The 20,888-nt window shown below is 35.2% G+C and overlaps 1 pseudogene; it reads left to right on the top strand.

The window, feature by feature from the left end:
* The first annotated feature begins 4,200 nt into the window (after positions 1-4,200).
* LOC120110369 lies at positions 4,201-19,126 on the top strand (annotated as a pseudogene).
* Positions 19,127-20,888: the final 1,762 nt, after the last annotated feature.

Below are 20,888 nucleotides of genomic sequence, written 5' to 3'. Positions count from 1 at the left end.
CTCATAGAAGGAACCCACATCATCCCGTCCGGGCTCCTCCGCATTTAGCCGTCCGTGCCAGCTCTTCCGAATCCCATCTCATCCCGTGATCCCAGCATGGCTCGAAGAAGCAAGCTGGGAACGTTTCCTCCTCTTCTCCCGTCGCTGCCAGCTCTCCCGTGCCATGAACGTTCCAATTCAGCACCCAAAGAGAGGGAAGAGCAACGATCCCGTGTCCGTGAAGGAAACCCCAGCATCCCGGATGACTCCCCTCTTCCGTGATCCTAGCAACGCCTTCCGCATCAAGCATTCCGGCGATCCCGCATCCGTGGCCCAAAGAAGCAAGACCGCGCCTTCCTTCCGCGATCTGCCCAGCCGATCCCGCTGATCCCGCCTCTACCACATCTCCAAGGGCCTATAAAAAAGAGGGGAGGAGGAGAGGAGAGGGTGCTCGGTTGGTGTTGAGGCCAAGAACCAGGGAAGGAAGGGAGAGCTCGGGTTGGGGTTGGAGGCTAAGCAAACAGAGGAGCTTAGAGAGGTGAGCTCGGTGGGAGAGAAGAAAGAAAGAAGAAACAGAGCATTGCTCTGTTCTTTTGGAGAAGAAAGAAAGAAAAAAAATAGTATTTTTATGTTGTTCCACCGTGGGAGAGAAAGAGAGAAGTTTTCTTTTTGATTTTTGTTATTTCTTTTTCTTTATTTATTTGGCAGAAGAAAGGCAGCATCAAGCCACTAATCTTCATTTCTACCTTTGTAATCAATTTATTTTTATCAAATTCTATCATTTCTTTTTCATGCAATCCTTGTTCTGGGTTCAAGTTAATTTCTTTTCTTTATGCAATCTTTAATTCTTCTTTGATGCAATACATTAAATTTTCTTTTATGCAATTATGTTCTAGGCTTTCAATCCTCTTAGCACCGGTTTTCATCATTTTAATTTAATGCCAAAAACTCTTCTTTGATTAATTAAATAAATACTTTTGAATCTGAGTACCCTTTCTTTTAGTTAGTTTCAATTAGAAAATTATATCAACAATCCCCGACATAATGGTTTTCTTTTGTTATTCAAAAATCGCTTTTGAATCTGAGTGAAAGTTTTAATTTTTATGCAACTCCAATCGCCTCCCTGTGGATCGACCTCTTACAACCACTATTCTTCGAGTAGAAAAGGTAAGAGTAGAATAAATTAAATTTTGTTTGTCGTTCTCTAACACGATCTATTTAGCATATTTTTAAGTAAACAGAAATCGGACGAACAAAAATTTGGTGCCGTTGCCGAAAGGCAATCGAGAAGCAAGAACGATCACGAAGATCAAATCGAATTTTGGATGCCCGAAGTGAACGCACTCCGGGTAGTGAATTTTTATTAATTTTTCTTATTTTGATAATTTCTAGTTAATAATTTCGTAGTTATTAAATTCTGAAATTTGAAATTGAAATTTAAAATTCAAAAAAATTAAAATTAAAAAAAATCCAAAATTCAAAAATTCAAAAAATTTTAAATTCAAAATTTGAATTCTGAGATTCGAAATTTGAAGTTTAAAAAAAAAAAAAAAAAATAAAAAATTAAAAAATTATTATTTTTGCTAGTAATTGATAGGGTGCAATCCTCCGAGGTTATCATACCTCTATTGGGACTCCTCACGGAGTAATCTCCAGAGCTTATTCAACGGGCATTCGGAGATTGACTGACGCATAAGGATTGTGTTTAGTTTACATTCAAGTTATTGCTATAAAAAAAATAAAATAAAATAATAATAATAATAATAAATTAAAAAATAAAAAATAAAAAAAATTGTTTGCTCATTTAATCAGTACAACCTAATGACATTGCATAAACTTTAAAAAATTATTGATTATTTGCTGCATTTAGTATTAAGCATTTGCATAAATAATTTAAGGGCAAAACCCATTAAAAAGATAAGGTAGGAAGTCATTACCTGTCCTTAGCCCAAAAATCACCACCTTGCATACTTATCCTAAGCCAAATTAAATTAAAATCAAATTAGACGTTGGCCTTAGGGTTTTCGAGCTCAATTAGGCTCTTGGAAAGAAGCGGCTGAAAGCCACTCCAGTGAGAATTTAGTAATTGGTGATGTCTAGAAAGTTTTACAACAGTGAGAACTGTTACGGTATTGTGGTATCGGTGTATCCCTTCTGGCACCACCACACACCCCGGGACTTTCCTGGTCACTGGTTACTGGATTGCTTAACTGGTAAGCTCAAGCTTAATCTGAAAGGGAGATTAGGAGCTGTCTAATCTAGAGAGAATTTCAGAAACTTTTTAACCTGATAAATCTCTGTGCAACTAGATTTAAGAAGCTACTAAACCTCACTTATTCTAAGACTAATAGGGTCAAATTGTTGTGTGGTGTTGGTTGTGGTCATCTGTGTCTAGCCCTTCTCTTCTTTTAGGATTTCGTTCATTGTAGGAGTCAAATCTAATGAAGTTGATAATGTATGCATGGTAGAAGGTCATTAAGGGATAAGTTAACCCCATTTGATCCTGAGATTGATAGAACTTTTCATCACAACCTGCGAACTGTAAACCAACCGTCGATCTCTACAATGGGTGAACATATTAGAACCCTGAATGAATTTTCGCACCCGCATCCGCTAGTCCCCTACTTGCATAGTATTACCAATTAATAATGCAGCCCAATTCGAGATTCGGGCTGCAACAATAAACATGTTACCCAAGTTTCATGGGTTCGAGAGTGAACAACCCTACATTCATCTAAACAAATTTTTGACAATCTGTCAAACGTTTAGAAATCAAAACTTAGATGAAGAGGGTATTAAATTAAGGTTGTTTTCCATGACTTTAGAGGATCGTGCTGCTGCATGGCTGTATTCCTTGCTTCAAATTCCATCACATCATGGGAACAACTATCTAGAAGTTCATGGCTAAGTTCTATCCCATGGTAAAGACTGAAAAAATTAAGGATGCATCAGAACTTTTAGAGAAAAATCTGAGGAGGAATTTTTCCAACTTTGGGAAAGATTCCATGATCTTTTGGTCAAGTGCCCGCACCATGGGCTTGACAAGGCTGATCTAGTCCACTTCTTTTAAAGGACTACCTCCGGCACATAGAAACATGATTGAGTCCATGCACAAGGGTAGGTTCATGAACCAAACCCCGGATCAAGCCTATGAATTTCTTGTTGACTTAGCCGAGAACGCCCAAAATTGGAGTAGCTATGGTGAGGAAGTAAATAGAGATGAGTTCGGGTCTAGAAAACCAGGTAATTATGAAATGAAAGCAGACCCAGAACTCAAAAATGTCATGTCCAATCTGGTGACTGGAATGAACAACTTAAGCAAAAAGTTTGATGCTTTCACTGTTTCCACTAGCTCGAGTTCATATAAAGAGTTAAATCCCATCATGAAAGTGGATCACGAGTCAAAGTTTATGTATCTTGTGTAACAGTTCTGAGCATCTAGTGGAGTGTTGTCCTAGTTTACCCAACATTAAGGCTGAGCAGGCAAATGCTCTAAACTCATATAGTGCCTTCAAGAAGCCCACTCCCAATTCATTCAGCCCAGTCTACCACCCTGATAATAGGTTCCACCCAAATTTCTCATACAAGCAAAATGAACCTATTCAGCATCAAGGTGGTCCACCAGGTTTTCAAAGAATTTTCCAGGATAGGTCCATCACAAATAAACCAATCATTGGCTCCACCTATTCCTACTTATAGTGCCCCTATCCCTCAGCAAACTACATCATTGGAAGCCATGATGGCTAACATGATGAAGCAGCAACAAGACTTCATCCAACAGCAACAACAGACCAACATGGCTCAAACCCAGACTAACCAATTCCATGCGCAAGCGATTGCAAAACTTGAGGTTAGTCTGAGCCAAATAGCCAACTCTCTAGGGGATAGGAAGAAGGTGAATTGCCCAGTCAGCCAGTGCCTAACCCTAGTAGGCAACAGAATCAAGGGCCGAGAGGCCAGTTTCAGATTGATTCTAATGGAAACCCTACCCATGAAGTCCAGGCAATTACCACTTTACGGTCTGGCAAGCAAGTGGACAACAAAGTCCAACTTCCTGTGCAAGAAAAAGAAGAAAAGCATGAACCAAACCCCACCCAGAAAAAGGCACAAGAACAGGGAACACAAGGAATAGAGGAGAAACCAATAGAGACGTACACACCCAAGGCTCCCTTTCCTAGTAGACTACAAGACTCAAAGAAAAAATCTCAGTACGATGAAATCATGGAAGTCTTTAAAAATGTCCAAATAAATTTACCCTTCCTAGATGCCATCAGACAGATCCCTCCTATACAAAATTCTTAAAAGACTTAACCACGGTGAAAAGAAAAACCAGTATTCCTAGGCAAGCTGTGATGGCGGCACAAGCCTCATCTCTTATTCAACAACAGATTGCCCCAAAATACAAGGACCCTGGTTGCCCCACTGTTGAAATTAAAATAGGAGAAACCATCATTCGGAGAGCCCTATTAGACTTAGGAGCAAGTGTAAACCTATTACCCTATTCTGTCTACACCGAACTAGGTTTGGGGAATTAAAGCCCACAAACATTACTTTGTCATTAGCAGATAGGACTGTGAAGTATCCTAAGGGAATTGTAGAGGATGTAATTGTAAAGGTAAATGAGTTTTACTACCCTGTGGATTTTGTAGTCCTCGAAACTGAACCAGTGAAAAACCCAGAAGTCACATCCCGGTAATCCTTGGTAGACCATTTTTGGCCACTTCAAATGCTGTGATTAGTTGCCGAAATGGATAATGACCTTAGCATTTGGAAACTTGACCGTCCAACTCAATGTCTTTACAGTAGTAATCAACCATCTGAGATGGACGATTTAGAAGAAATTCACATGATTGAAAACATAATAACAAGTCCTTCGAGGAATCAAGTTATTCTGATCCACTAGAAAGATGTTTGGCCCAATTTAGTCAAGATTGTGAGGAAGGAGAGTCGAATCAGGAGGTTAATGCATTACTAGATTCCATTCCTGTAATGGATACTAGCAGATGGGCTACTAAATTTGAATCATTACCTATACCTGAATCTCAGCTAGTACCTTCAATGTCAAACCTCCCCAGCTTGAACTTAAAGATCTGCCTGAAAACCTAAAATATGCATTTCTAGGGGACAACAACACCTTACCTGTTATTATTGCATCAAATTTAACTGAAGAACAGGAAGAGAAGTTGTTAAATATCCTTCAGAAAAATCAAGAAGCGATCGGCTGGTCTATAGCTGATATTAAGGGATTAGCCCTTCTGTGGTCCAACATAAAATTCATCTAGAAGAGGATGCAAAAATCTCTAGAGAACCACAAAGGCGACTTAACCCAGTCATGAAGGATGTGGTTCTAGCTGAAATCATTAAACTCTTAGATGCAGGGATTATATATCCTATTTCTGATAGCCAGTGGGTGAGCCCAGTTCAAGTCGTACCCAAGAAATCTGGAATTACTGTGATCAAGAATGACCAAATGAGTTAGTCCCAACTCGAATCCAAACTGGATGGCGAGTGTGCATCGACTATAGAAAGCTGAACGCCATGACTAGGAAAGACCACTTCCCACTACCCTTCATTGACCAAATGTTAGAACGTCTAGCTGGCCACTCTCATTACTGTTTTCTTGATGGTTATTCTGGATATAACCAAGTTCCAATTGCACGTGAGGATCAAGAGAAAACCACATTCACCTGTCCTTATGGCACTTTTGCCTATCGTCGCATGCCTTTTGGGTTATGCAATGCACCGCTACATTCCAGCGGTGTATGATGAGCATTTTCTCCGACATGGTGGAGAAATTTTTAGAATTTTCATGGATGACTTTTCTGTATTCGGATCTAATTTTAATGAATGTCTCCATCACTTGACCCTTGTTGTAGAACGATGTAAAGAGAAAAATTTAGTTCTTAACTGGAAAAATGTCATTTTATGGTCCAATCAGGTATTGTTTTGGGACACATTGTGTCACAAAGGGGAATCGAGGTGGATAAAGCCAAAGTAGAATTAATTGCCAAGTTACCACCTCCCAAAACTGTTAGGAAAGTCAGATCCTTTTTAGGGCATGCGGGTTTTTACCGCCGCTTTATCAAGGATTTCAGTAAATTGTCGAAACCCTTATGCGATCTGTTTGTGAAAGATGCTATTTTTAATTTTTGCCAATTTGTATAACTGCTTTCGAAAGACTGAAGTCTGAACTAACCTCAGCACCCATCATAAGGTCCCCTGATTGGAATCTGCCATTTGAAATCATGTGTGATGCATCTGATTATGCAATAGGTGCCGTCCTAGGTCAGCGAGTGGGGAAGCTTCCCCATGTGATTCATTATGCGAGCAAAACTCTGAATGACGCCCAACTTAACTATTCTACAACTGAAAAAGAGTTGTTGGATGTTGTCTTTGCTGTTGCCCAAGGTGAAAACCCAAGAGGAGGGGGGGGTGAATTGGGTTTTCTAAAAATTATGTTCCCTAATTTTTACTTTGAATAGAATGCAGCGGAATGATAAGATGTTATTTACTTAAGCTCTAGGCAATTACAAGTAAAGCAATGGAAAATTAAGCTAGAGCAATTATACTATGGCTTTAGGGTGCAATTGATCTAAAATTAACTTATAGTTGTATGATCAATTTTAATCTATGTGTATGGTAAGAATGGAGTGGAAGCTAAGCAAATTCTAAACAATCACTTATAACTCTATAGAAAATAAAGCTAGAGATATTACACAATCAAGCATGAATGTAAGGCATGAAATACAAGAGATAAGGCATCACAAACACAAAGATGTATAGTGGTTCGGTGCACCCCAGCACCTACATCCACTCCCCAAGGCCTCTTGGGAATTTCACTATAATCCCTCAGATTACAGTCGGTTGTTTTACAAGCTCACAACCCAACTTGTTGTTTTGCGAGATCACAACGAACTCGGTCGGTTTTCACAGGCTCACCGACTAGAACCAACCGATTGTTTTCACGGGCTCACAATCCAACCCAGTTGGTTTTCCCAAAGGCTCACTAACCACAACCTTACAACGATTGTTTTCCGGGTTCACAATCAACCCAGTTGGTTTTCCCAAAGGCTCACCAACCACAACCTTACAATGTTGGTTTTTCCTTTGGCTCACCAACAAACCATAACCCCTTGATTCAATCCCTTGATTGAATCAAGTTACAAGATATTAGAACAAGAGTTTAAATCAAATACAAGCTTCTCAAATAAGCAAATATAGCAAATATAACCAAGTAAAGTAAAGAGAAGAAGCCCTCAAACAAATTTGTAGATGAAGGAACTCGGCTTCTTCTTTACTTGACCCTCTTCTGATTTTGCACGAAGTAGAGGATCACCGAGGCAGCACACAGTTGGAGAGGAAGCTTTGGGATTCACTTGGATGTTCTTCTTCTCTCTCTTTTACTTTTGAATGGCCCTTTTGTGCTTTTGGGAGATTCCCTTGTAATCTCTTTGAAATCTCTTCCCTAAATGTTTTGTCTCCACTTCCATACTTCTGCCCTAGCTCTCCTCTTATTTATAGCTTAGATGGCGTGAAAACAAAAATCTAGCCGTTAGAGACAAAAATAGAGCCGTTGGAGTCAAGAAAAAACTAGCCGTTATGCCTCCCAGCGTGCTAGAGTCGACTCGGCTGAAGCAGGAGTCGACTCGGCTGAAATAGGAGTCGACTCGTGAATAGTAGTCTGCCCGGCACTGTAGCTGGGAGTCGACTCCGCACTGTAGCGCTGAAGTTGGAGTCGACTCGAGCACTGTAGCGCTGGAAAAACAACTCTCTGTCTTTTTGCCTGTTCTCGGTCGGAGTCGACTCGAGCACTGTTTCTTGAAACTCCAGAGTGCCAGAGTCGACTCTAAACTTTCAGGAGTCGACTCGAGGACTATTCTTTTGAATCTTTCTTTGAATTTGCTCCTCTAACTTGAATCATTTGAACTTGAAACTTGGGCCAATGAAGTGTAGCTTTCTTCCAACTTTTCTTGAGAGCTTTTGAGGCCTTCTTGTATTTTTCCAACTTGCTATGTTCCTTGCAAAACAAATTATCTTTCTTCTTGCAACACAAACATTAGTATTTATACTTCAAGATTTTGTGATCATCAAAATCAATCTTTAAATCAATCTTTGGGTCATCAGTCTCTCCCTTTTGATGATGACAAAACTTAGAGTATATGCAATATAAAATATATTGTATTCTAGAAGTAATGCATAGCTAAGTTGTTTGAAGTAGAAAATATATATCTTTAAAATTACTTCATGATAATGCTTTAGATTTAATCAACTTATCATAATCAACACATAAAGCATTATAAGCATATACTTAGATATTTCTCCCCCTTTTTGACAACATCAAAAAGATAGTGAAACATTAAGCACAAAATAAGGAATACTCAACATATTTCTTTTCTTATTGTACTCTGATTTTCATGTCATAATTCATGCAAGAATATGATCATATAACTCAAGGCAATAATGTTAGAAAAGATTAGATGAGCATAGGGCAGAGCCATTATTAATGAGAACACATCGAATGTGGTTCCAAAGATAGTTTTCAAATCAAGTGTAAGGTGAATCTTTCTCAAGTTTAATTCAAAAAGTACCAAGAATGATATTCAAAGAAAGCACGAATGGAAATCTAACCATTCTTTAATAATAGTATGAAAGCTTGTTCATTAAGATCTTTTGCCCAATATATTAAGTATTTAGGCAACATGAGAGCATTGAACTAATTTTCAGAATATAAAAACAAATTTTTTAAAAAAAATATATATATATAACATTATGTTGGATCATTAATTTTAATGGCTTCAAAGTTCTTTCATGATAAAAAAAAATATTGTGAGGCATACATATCAAAATATGAATTCATGAAATTTATGATATATCTTAGAGCATACATAAAATGCAAAGCTTTGAAAGTTCTTTTAGAGTTCTTTTAAAGACTTTCTTTTATTCCTTAAAAAATAAGCACAATTTGATACATAAAAATATGAATTGGCACTAAATTGAAGTTCTAAAGAGCAAGCCCAATTAGGACTCATTAGTGAATTCCAAAATAGATTTTCTGGAGATACTCAAGAAAATTCAACACATTATTCTCCCCCTTTTTCATTAAGTTAGAGGCTCTTAGATCAAACTGTTTGAATTGCAATTTGGTTCCATGATTTATGCATAAGATATATTAACCAAATAACAAGCCTCAAGGTGTATCATAAAATTTTCAGATTTGAAATTTTCAGGGATCATAACATATTGAAGAGTATTAGGATCACTTTTCATTTAGTATTCTTTCTCTCTCCTTTAGTTATAGATTTATGCGATAAGTTCCATAAGATCTCTTCCTTCTGAAATTTTCTTTCTCCCCGCTCAATTAATCATTCCATTTAAGAGTTTAAAAATTGAAGATAATGTTCAATAAATTGTCAATCTCGAAAATATTATTTTCTATAAGTTTCAGCTTATTTTCATAAGACTCAAGGTTTGAGATAAGACAACCTTTATTAGAAACTCATCTCAAGGTATAAACTTATTATATATTAAAGCAAGTCTTTGCAATATAAGGAGGTTCATCAAAATCAATTCATAACGTATAGAAAGATATTTATCAAGGATGGACGTTGATATTTTGCATTTAGATTGAATATCCAAAGGCTCCCCCTCAAAGAATGCATTCTTCTTTAATCATTCTTTTCTTTATTGAATTTGCAAATTTTGATGATAAGGCGTGAATAGAACTGAAATTATATGATATCGAGAAATGTAGAGTGATCTTAGAATTATTCAAAATTTGTACCAATTACTCTTTCTAATCCTTCAAGAACAAGTTATGCTTTCTCTAAATCTTTTGAGAAAATATATAGAAATATTAATCAGGAAAATGATTCATTTGAAGCTCAAATTCTTTCAAAAGCATTTACATTTTCTTTCTTTTAAGAATCAATTTGAGTGGGAGCTGAAATGTTTCTAGATTAAGATCATTTATTCTTTTAATAATATATAATCATATATTTTGATGGAAGTCTTTAATTAATGTAGAAGAAGAAAAACATATAGATGATCATTGAAGTATATATATTTATAGAACTCAATATCTTAATCATAGTTTTTTCAGCAATGTATACATGAAGCATAATAAATTTTTTTAATATCAAAATAAAATCATATATTTAAAATATTTATTGGCAATTAAGATCATTGAAAGACACATCATTTAGACCAATATTAGTACACTTTAAGGATAAGAAAAGATATGTTTCGGATGCGTATCGAGACAATCAACCAAGGCGTCAAAATTAATTCTGTTTTTCTTATGTTAGAATTTTCATTAGAAAATCATATTGAGTTATTCTCCTGAATGACGCGATCATTGAAGCATATAACTAAGGTTACAAAGAGTGTAACGATATAAGCATTTTACGTTAAGTTTAAGCTTTTAATACAAAATCAGATTCTGAATTTTCATAAGAATTTCCAAGAAGGCTTTCAAAATTATAATTTGAGATATGTATCTTCTACATTGTAGCTCATCTTAAATCACTAAGATTGAAAATACATATTCAATAACATTTGAGCACTTTCAGAATCTTTGTATTTAATATTGAGTTTTCGATACAAAATGGAGGATATTTTAACAAGTATTAGGACATTATGTATCAAAGTTGCAAGTAGAAAGATAGATCAAGATTAATTCATTTTGCCTAAATAGAAATTCCTTCTCTTCTTCTTTTTGTAAATCTATTTAACTTTCAAAGATAATCGTGAATGATAAAAACTGAAATTTCTTTTTAATATTACCTATAAAAAAGACTTTATGTGGTATTTCAAACATTCAAGCATTGGAACACAAGTTAGTTTGAAGCAAGGGTGAAGCAAAGACTTGTGAGCAAAGTTAAGACATATTTCAAGTATAGGACATATTTCAATCAACTTATCCAAGCATGGAGCATTACAAAAATATTGGAGAATCCATAATTCAAAACATTATGCCACATGCAAAATATATTATGTGTTAAGTCATGCATTAAAATATTAAGAACAAGCATGTCAAGGATCAAAATCAATTTTTTTCAAATAAACTCCTCCTATTTAAATATAATCTTCCACTAATTTCATCCTTAAGGTGTGTTCCAAGTGATTAAAACTTGACTTTGATTCTTCTTATATACTTTTATTTACTTTGTCATTCATTTCCTCATTTTTTTTTGAATTTCTTTTCTTAAACCAATTAACGAACATTTTGATATTGTTTTTCGTTTTTACTTTTCTATGTTCTATACTCTATTTGCTCCCTATCTGGTGGAGTTGGAAGGGGCACGAGGGTACTACCACTAGCCTCCCTCTTGTGCCGTCCCTAATATACCCTACACGAATAGTTGGGTCAAATAGTGCCGGGTACTACCACTAGGCCTCCCCAATTGGCACCATCCCTATGATGAGCAATATAGAAAGGTTAAAATGTTCACTTCAAACTCTCCCTGTTTAAGTGTAATTAATTACGGATTTTATCCCTTCCCAAAAGAATGCTCACACAAGTCTCACAAATGTGCCGAATATATTATGCTTGTTTTGCTTTTCCTTAAGATTGGAGTATTTGCCTTTACTTAGATTTACTTCTCTTGAATAATATCCATTTTCTTTTTTTATCTTCTCTCTCTTTTTGTTATTCTCAAGTAATTTACATGAAAGAGCAGAATAAAGAAATAATCTTATGGTATCATATAGATGTATATCATGCAAAACAACATTTTCATTGTGCTCAAGGATTCATAACTTCTCACAAGTTATTTTAAATCAAAATTTTAGCATATACTTGTGTATTCATGGTTTATGATATAGGCCAAAGAAATTTTAGTTTGAGCAAACCATGAAATAATTTCTAAAAGCATAAGTCAATTAATGCAGATATAGACATGGATATCTAGAAATTAATATTTAAGATTTTAATCATGCCACAATAAGATTTAAGTTATTGACTTTGCTTAGCTAATTTATGAGAGAGGTATCTAAAATTACCGATTCATTCTGCATTCTTCAAGTCAAATACCTACTAGATTTTTTATGTATGAAACTTTTGGCTGAAGAAGGTCCTCTCTCTTATTTGCATGTGAATGTTTATTGTATCTTACGTGGAGGATATCCTTCAAGTTGAAGTCTCTCATTTTCTTGCTCAAGGATCCTGCATTATTAACAAAATTCTTTTTCTTTCTTGAAGAAAAGTCATTAGTTTCTTCAAGATATAAAATATTCATATAGCATATTTCTTAACTAGGTGACTCAATCATAAGATATGACAACAATTGAATATGAGTCACTTTACTCAAGAGATTGCCTAAATATAAGCAAACACATATCACTTGAACTAAAGAGATAGTTTCATTAACCAAGATGGTTCAAGGACAAGCATGTGAAGTAATAGGAAGATTTATCAAGGTCAAATCAATTTTTTTATTTTCAGAATCAATTTAGCTTAGATTCATTTGCTTAAGGATAATTATCAATAAGACATGTTAGCTAAGTTTTAATCAACTTATCTTAAACAGTTGTTTCTATCAAAATTCAGATTATGATTTATTTGTATCAATAAAATATGATTCATTAAAGTTAGATTGAAGTCTTGCACAAGGGCACATAATGAGCATACAAATCTGGTTTTACTAGCTGTATGATAAAATACTTATTCTATCATGCTTCAATACAGCTTTAAAACAATAGATCTACTTTGCTCATCCTTTTCAAATTTTACAAGATGGGGTCATAGACATACATTCTTCATGCCAATCTTCTATAAGAGTTTTCTTGTGGACTAATTTGGGTCAATGAAGATCCCCTTCTTGTTTGTCTTAATTTGGAGTTCAAGAAAAAATGTTAATTCATTCATTATACATATTTCAACTCACTTTGGCATGAGCTTAGTAAAATCTCCATATAAATCTTCATTTAGTAGAACCAAAAAGGATGCCATCAATGTATGCTTGTGAGCAAGCAAGATATCACAAATTCTGTCTTCTTCTTAATGTATAGATTTATTACTTTTTATCAAGAAAGTTACTCAAGCTTTTATATCATGCTTTTGATGTCTTGTTCCGCAATCATATATTGCTTTATCATATTTGTAATGAGTGTTTTTCAAATAAGGTAGTTATTTTACATAGATCTTTTCTAATGAAATAACCACATAGGGAGTGGCATTCTACACATTCATTTGACAGAATATAAAGCTCATAAAGCAAGCAATGATAATGGGATCTTTACTTCTAATCATGCAAGAATTTCATCAAGATCTATTTCATCTATTTCTTGATTTAGTCTTTTAGTAGTCATCAATTTTTCTTCATTAAGTGCATTTCTGGAAAACTCAATTTGGTTCTAATTATTACAAATTTTCAGGGATTGTTATATGTAAAAGATTAACCATATACATATATAATTTGATTTAGTATCTTGTAATAAATCATTAGTCTCATAAAGAATAAAATGAATTGATATTTCTATAACCTAGAATCTTTTCATTAAATGTTTCTATATGCATTGCTTGAATGAATGATATCCAAAAATAGAAATATCTTTATCAAATTTGGCATTATTTTCAAACGACCATATCAAGCATAATATATATACTACTGAAAAATATGAAAGATAGGCAATAGATCATTTTCTATTTTTCAGAAGATCAAATAAAGTTTTCAATCAAAAATAGATCTAATAGAAACCATATATATGAAAATAATGATGATAGCTTTTTAAAAAAAATCATTTAAGTACGATGACTATCATACAACATTGCCTTTTTTATTTCTTCAAGGATTCTATTAATCCTATTTTACTTATGGTGTTCTTGGTGCAGAAACAATTGTATTCAATATTATTTTCTGTGCACAACTTAATACAAAATTGGTTTTCAAAACTATGCCATGATACTTCTTTGTTTTCATAGTTTGCAAATCTTTTTCACTTGAACCCTTTTTGTGAATTTGTGCCAATGTAGAAATATTTCAATTTGAGTGCCAAGAACAAAACTAATGTAAGCTTTTGAAAAACTTAGTGATGGAAACAACATCTTTAAATTTAGAAATTAATTTTTGTTTGTTTCCTTAGTTAACATGCATAGTAAACTTTGACTTTTTTAGATGATAATCTAAGTAAGCCAATGGCAAGGTCTTTTGAGATTAAGTACATACTAGCATGAGTTGATTTTAGTATGCCAAAGATGGTTTCTTTAATCTTGGTATTCATAGTGCATATATTCAAAGGCATACTAAGTACACATTTTCATATCTATGATCAATAAACAATAATGTCATGGATAAAAACTCTCAATCAAGCATATAGAGAATTTATAGAGTTATTCTTAATAAATTGATTAATCATTTAGCAACTTACTCCAATAGTGAGTAAAGCATACTATAAAATGAAGTGATTTGATTATATTTCCAAAAGTATTTTCTATATCACAAAATTGATCAATACTTACAATTCATATTTTAATCAAATACTAAAGCAAAAATAATGATGAGATGCAAGGGTTACTGATTTTATTATTATTATTTCTTAATTACTTTTCATAAGTATATTTTAAGTTTTATTTTTTTTTTTTTGACGTGTGTCTAGAACACCCATTTGTATGAAAGTTCTATTTGTTCCATGGGTATCTTGGCACACCTACATCTACATTCTCATATTTTCATTTTGGGGTACCCAAGCTTGCTTGGGTCCTTGAGAGTTAGGACATATAGTTCCTTTTGGAACCCAAATTTGGTTCATTGTAATAACCTTTACCACTTGATTTAATTATGTTAGAACGATATGTAAAGTTGTTATGCCCATTCTTTTCATGTTTGAAATAAGTTATCTTATTTAATGGTTTGCTTGGTGAATTGATAACCTTTTTCTCTAGAGATTTATTGTTAAGTAAAAGAGTCAAGCCAAATTTTGATTTATCATAAGCAACATATTGGCTTTCAAACATCATTTTTAATCTTTCTGAACTTTACAGTGAATTTGTTAATAAAAGATTTTAATTGGTTAATTTCTTTACTTAAATTTTGATTTTCTTTAAATAAACTCTGATTTTTTTGAATCAATTGTTCTAAATTTAACCTTAAGCTTTTATTTTCAGAATTTAGTTTATCTTGTATTTCATCACTAGAATTTCTTTCTTTTGAAATTTCGAGATTTAGCTTTTTAAGATTTTTATTCTTCATAGCTAATTTTCTACATTCACCATACAAATCATGAAAAGCATTTAATAATTCATCATAAGGAAAATTCTTCATGAAAATTATTTGATGTAGAAGTAGATTCAGATTTTACCTTATCTTCTTGTGCCATAAAGCCACAAGTTAGTTACCTCTTGTAGTTCTTTGAAGCTAACATCATCATTGTTGCTCTTAGCTTTCATTTTCTTGCTTGACTCTTCCTTCGTCAAGGCTTTCTTCCTTTTTATCTCTTCTTTCTTTCTTCTTGCTTCCTCTTCTTCTTTGTCTTTAGGAAGCTTTTGAATTTTTTTGTTGTTCTTTCTTCCTCGAGTCGACTCGGGTTTACTTGGAGTCGACTCGACTGCCTTGAGAGTCGACTCGAGATCTTCAGGAGACGTCTCGTTCTCAGAGGCCTAAAAGATGATTCTCTATCTTTTGAACTGTTCTGCCTCGGAGTCGACTTGGGGTCTTGTTGGAGTCGACTCGGCTAACTTGGAGTCGACTCTGAAATACTTGGAGTCGACTCGTTCACAGGATCTCCCAAGACTGAGTCTCTGCCTTTCAGACTGTTTTTCTCTAGGAGTCGACTCGGACAAACTGGGAGTCGACTCGGCTAATGTGGAAGATTCTGCGAGTCTCATTGTTAGTATGCAATTGAAGCACATATGAGGCTAATCTGAGATTTATCATAAATATTTCTTAAAATATCCCAGATTTCTTTAGCAGATAAGCATGCAGAAATCTTATGAAATATAGATTCATGGATAGCACAATATAGAAAGTTCATAGCATTAGCATTCAATTGTGCTAAGTCTTTTTCATGACATTTTGAGAGAGTGTGTGGAGGTCCATTTATAATGATATTCCATATTTTAGTAGTTTTGTGATTGAACAAAAATTTTCATTCTAGCTTTCCATTGAATATAGTAAGTTCCATCAAACAGTGGAGGTTTGTTTATGGAAAGTCCCTCGGCAAATAATATGTTATGTGGGGTTGTCATAATCTTTAGCTCTAGTCGGTTAAGACTATAATTAATAGAAGAGCACCTGCTCTGATACTACTTGTTGCCCAAGGTGACAACCCAAGAGGGGGGGTGAATTAGGTTTTCTAAAAATTATGTTCCCTAATTTTTACTTTGAATAGAATGCAGCGGAATGATAAGATGTTATTTACTTAAGCTCTAGGCAATTACAAGTAAAGCAGTGGAAAATTAAGCTAGAGCAATTATACTATGGCTTTAGGGTGCAATTTGATCTAAAATTAACTTATAGTTTGTATGATCAATTTTAATCTATGTGTATGGTAAGAATGGAGTGGAAGCTAAGCAAATTCTAAACAATCACTTATAACTCTATAGAAAATAAAGCTAGAGATATTACACAATCAAGCATGAATGTAAGGCATGAAATACAAGAGATAAGGCATTACAAACACAAAGATGTATAGTGGTTCGGTGCACCCAGCACCTACATCCACTCCCCAAGGCCTCCTTGGGAATTTCACTATAATCTCTCAGATTACAGTCGGTTGTTTTACAAGCTCACAACCCCAACTTGTTGTTTTGCGAGATCACAACGAACTCGGTCGGTTTTCACAGGCTCACCGACTAGAACCAACCGATTGTTTTCACGGGCTCACAATCCAACCCAGTTAGTTTTTCCAAAGGCTCACCAACCACAACCTTACAACGATTGTTTTTCGGGTTCACAATCAACCCAGTTGGTTTTTCCAAAGGCTCACCAACCACAACCTTACAACGTTGGTTTTCTCTTTGGCTCACCAACAAACCATAACCCCTTGATTCCAATCCCTTGATTGAATCAAGTTACAAGATATTAGAACAAGAGTTTAAATCAAATACAAGCTTCTCAAATAAGCAAATATAGCAAATATAACCAAGTAAAGTAAAGAGAAGAAGCCCTCAAACAAATTTGTAGATGAAGGAACTCGGCTTCTTCTTTACTTGACCCCTCTTCTGATTTTGCACGAAGTAGAGGATCACCGAGGCAGCACACAGTTGGAGAGGAAGCTTTGGAATTCACTTGGATGTTCTTCTTCTCTCTCTTTTACTTTGAATGGCCCTTTGTGCTTTTGGGAGATTTCTCTTGTAATCTCTTTGAAATCTCTTTCCTAAATGCTCTCTCCCACTTCCATACTTCTCTCCTAGCTCTCCTCTTGATTTTATAGCTTTAGATGGCGTGGAAACAAAAATCTAGCCATTAGAGACAAAAATAGAGCCGTTGGAGTCAAGAAAAACTAGCCGTTATGCCTCCCAGCGTGCTAGAGTCGACTCGCTGAAGCAGGAGTCGACTCGGCTGAAGCAGGAGTCGACTCGGCTGAAATAGGAGTCGACTCGTGAATAGTAGTCTGCCGGCACTGTAGCTGAGAGTCGACTCCGCACTGTAGCGCTGAAGTTGGAGTCGACTCAAGCACTATAGCGCTGAAAAAACAACTCTCTGTCTTTTTGCCTGTTCTCAGTCGGAGTCGACTCGTAGAGTCCCGGAGTCGACTCGAGCACTGTTTCTTGAAACTCCAGAGTGCCAGAGTCGACTCTAAACTTTCAGGAGTCGACTTGAGGACTATTCTTTTGAATCTTTCTTTGAATTTGCTCCTCTAACTTGAATCATTTGAACTTGAAACTTGGGCCAATAAAGTGTAGCTTTCTTCCAACTTTTCTTGAGAGCTTTTAAGGCCTTCTTGTATTTTTCCAACTTGCTATGTTCCTTGCAAAACAAATTATCTTTCTTCTTGCAACACAAACATTAGTATTTATACTTCAAGATTTTGTGATTATCAAAATCAATCTTTTAAATCAATCTTTGGGTCATCATTTGCTCTTGACAAATTTCGTCCCTATCTGATAGGATCCAAGGTCCTTATTTATTCTGATCATTGCCGCCCTTAAGTACCTTCTCACAAAGAAGGATGCTAAGGCAAGACTCATTCGTTGGATCCTATTGCTTCAAGAATTTGATCTTGAAATACGAGATAAAAAAGGATCTAAAATGTTGTAGCTGACCACTTGTCCAGATTAATTGTTGAATCATCTGGAGAATCCAATGTTCCATGGTATGCTGATGTAGTCAACTATCTAGTTACTGAACGAATGCCCAGTTCATGGACCAAACAAGAAAAATTCCGCTTCCTAGCTCGCGTAAAATGGTATTTTTTGGGGATGAATCCATACTTGTTCAAATACTGTTCCTGATCAAATCATCAGACGATGCATCCCTGAACACGATCAAACGAATGTCCTTTTCTTTTATCATGACCATGCTTGTGGTGGTCATTTTAGTGGGAAGAAAACTGCTGCAAAAGTTTTGCAGTGCGGATTTTATTGGCCCACACTTTTTCGAGATGCGCATGACTATTGTAAAGCATGTGACCGATGTCAAAGACTAGGAAAAATTTCAAGAAAAAAATGAGATGCCCCTGAACCCGATCTTAATTGTAGAAATCTTTGATGTTTGGGGTATTAATTTTATGGGTCCTTTTCCTATGTCATTTGGGCACCAGTACATACTCCTAGCTGTTGACTATGTGTCTAAGTGGATTAAGGTTATCGTGTGTAAGACCAATGATCACAAAGTAGTGATCAGGTTTCTTAAGGAGTCTGTCTTCGCTCGCTTTGGCACCCCTCGTGCTATCATTAGTGATGGGGGGAAACATTTTTTGCAATAGAATTTTTAAAGCCCTTGCTAGGAAGTACAACATCACCCACAAGGTCGGTACACCATATCATCCACAAACGAGTGGACAAATTGAGATTTCCAACAGAGAAATCAAGACCATCCTTGAAAAAACTGTCAACCCATCTCGAAAGGATTGGTCCCTTAGGTTAACAGATGCATTGTGGGCATATCGAACGGCCTACAAAACACCAATTGGAATGTCCCCATATAGAATTGTCTATGGCAAGGCTTGCCATTTACCTGTCGAGTTAGAACACAAGGCCTATTGGGCAATCAAATGCCTAAATTTCGATCTCGATAAGACAGGAGAACATAGAAAGCTACAGCTCGACGAGCTTGAAGAAATTAGGAACAATGCTTACGAGTGTATTAAGAAGTACAAGGATCGCATGAAGATCATGCATGATAAAATGATCATTCGTAAGAAATTTCACCAAGGACAAAAAGACCTTCTATATGATTCTCGATTACATCTATTTCCTGAAAAACTTAAATCTCGCTGGACTGGCCCATACACAGTAGAGAAAGTGCACCCGCATGGTGCAATAGTAATATGCAATACCAAGGATGGTAGGTCCTTTCAAGTCAATGGACATCGTTTAAAACCATACCTTGAGTATCTGAGTCCAGAAGTCGATGAGACACTTCTGACCGACCCTATCTATTATGAGTAAATCGGAATTGTCTGGCTGAAGACATAAAATTTAGCGCTCTTTGGGAGGCAACCCAACATGTACATATCTTCTATAAAAAAAATCAATAAATTACTAACATGTAGGTTTGGGGATTTTGCCCCAATTTTCAATTTATCCACCCATATCAGGTAACTTTTTCTCTATCCTCTTACTGCTTTAAATTTTCTTTAACATTGAGGACAATGTTAGATTTAGGTTTGGGGGTATACTTAAGCATTTGGAATTTTATATAAAAAAAAAAGTTTTTAGTGAAAATTCTTGAAAAAAAAATTTCTAATTTCTTTACAACACACAAGGTATATAAAATCTAAGAGCCCAATGACTAGTCGGAAGTAGTGCAAAGTGAGTTCTTTTTATTAAGTTCCTTTTAGTAAATTGTAAGCTAATTACTGTTTTGAATTTCACAACACATCTGGCCTGCATTTTCTAAGGTATAGGGTCGACATTGTGTTGAGAATATGGTAGCAACCTCGAATCCTGATGAACCATCTTTTTCTGATCCAAAAAAAAAAAATTCATATTTGGTGGATTTAGTCAGGTACATCGAAAAGGGCTACCTATTGTCAAAGATCAGCGGGTTTGTGATGAGGAACCCGAGCATAGGTCCGTAGGGGAGTCTTAATGCCCGACACCTCATGCCAACTGGTGTGAGAATTGTCGACTAATTGCTCGCTACATAGAGGAATCATCACAGGAGTAAAAGTGCACAATATATACATTATCATTTCTCTTTCATGCAAAAAAAATGAAAAAAAAAATAAATGTATATTGACCTTAAGAAAGACAATAGTGTGAAAACCGTCGTTGTAAAAATTCGAGTAAACTGGAATATTACATATAAAGCCCATGAGGTATTAAAGTAAACATCCACAGCTCTCAAAATTCTGCAGATAAGATGATTTTGAATCAGCAAATAGGTCTTGTCCGACCAATTCTTGGAAACTACTAGCATTAGCGATATTTTGGAGATCCAAAACCTTAGCTTGTGCATAGTCCAAACTTCACTGAGCACTTAAGTATAAATAAGTCTTACAACTCCCTAACGGAAAACTTAATGACTTCAATTTAAATTGCATACTAACCTAGAATTTGGGCTACTTAGTAATTAAAACCTTGTGTGCTTTTGAAATTCTTATCAGTTATGTACTTGAAATTAGACTTTCATTTCATAAAATAAATTTTATTTTGGGAATGAAGTTTGTGGGTAATTTTACTGCAAACCCTCACGAGACAATACTCGTCCACTAGGGTAACCTAGAGGTTTAACAGCTTGTTGCACGTGCTAAGTGCAATCGTAATACTCTACGAAAGTGAGTATTTATCTTAGTTCATGTATATT

Source organism: Phoenix dactylifera, chromosome 4, assembly GCF_009389715.1.
Source record: "Phoenix dactylifera cultivar Barhee BC4 chromosome 4, palm_55x_up_171113_PBpolish2nd_filt_p, whole genome shotgun sequence".
In the NCBI taxonomy this organism is placed as follows: Eukaryota; Viridiplantae; Streptophyta; class Magnoliopsida; order Arecales; family Arecaceae; genus Phoenix; species Phoenix dactylifera.
The sequence above is the reverse complement of the archived record's forward strand: the minus strand, read 5'-3'. Positions and strand labels throughout refer to the sequence as shown.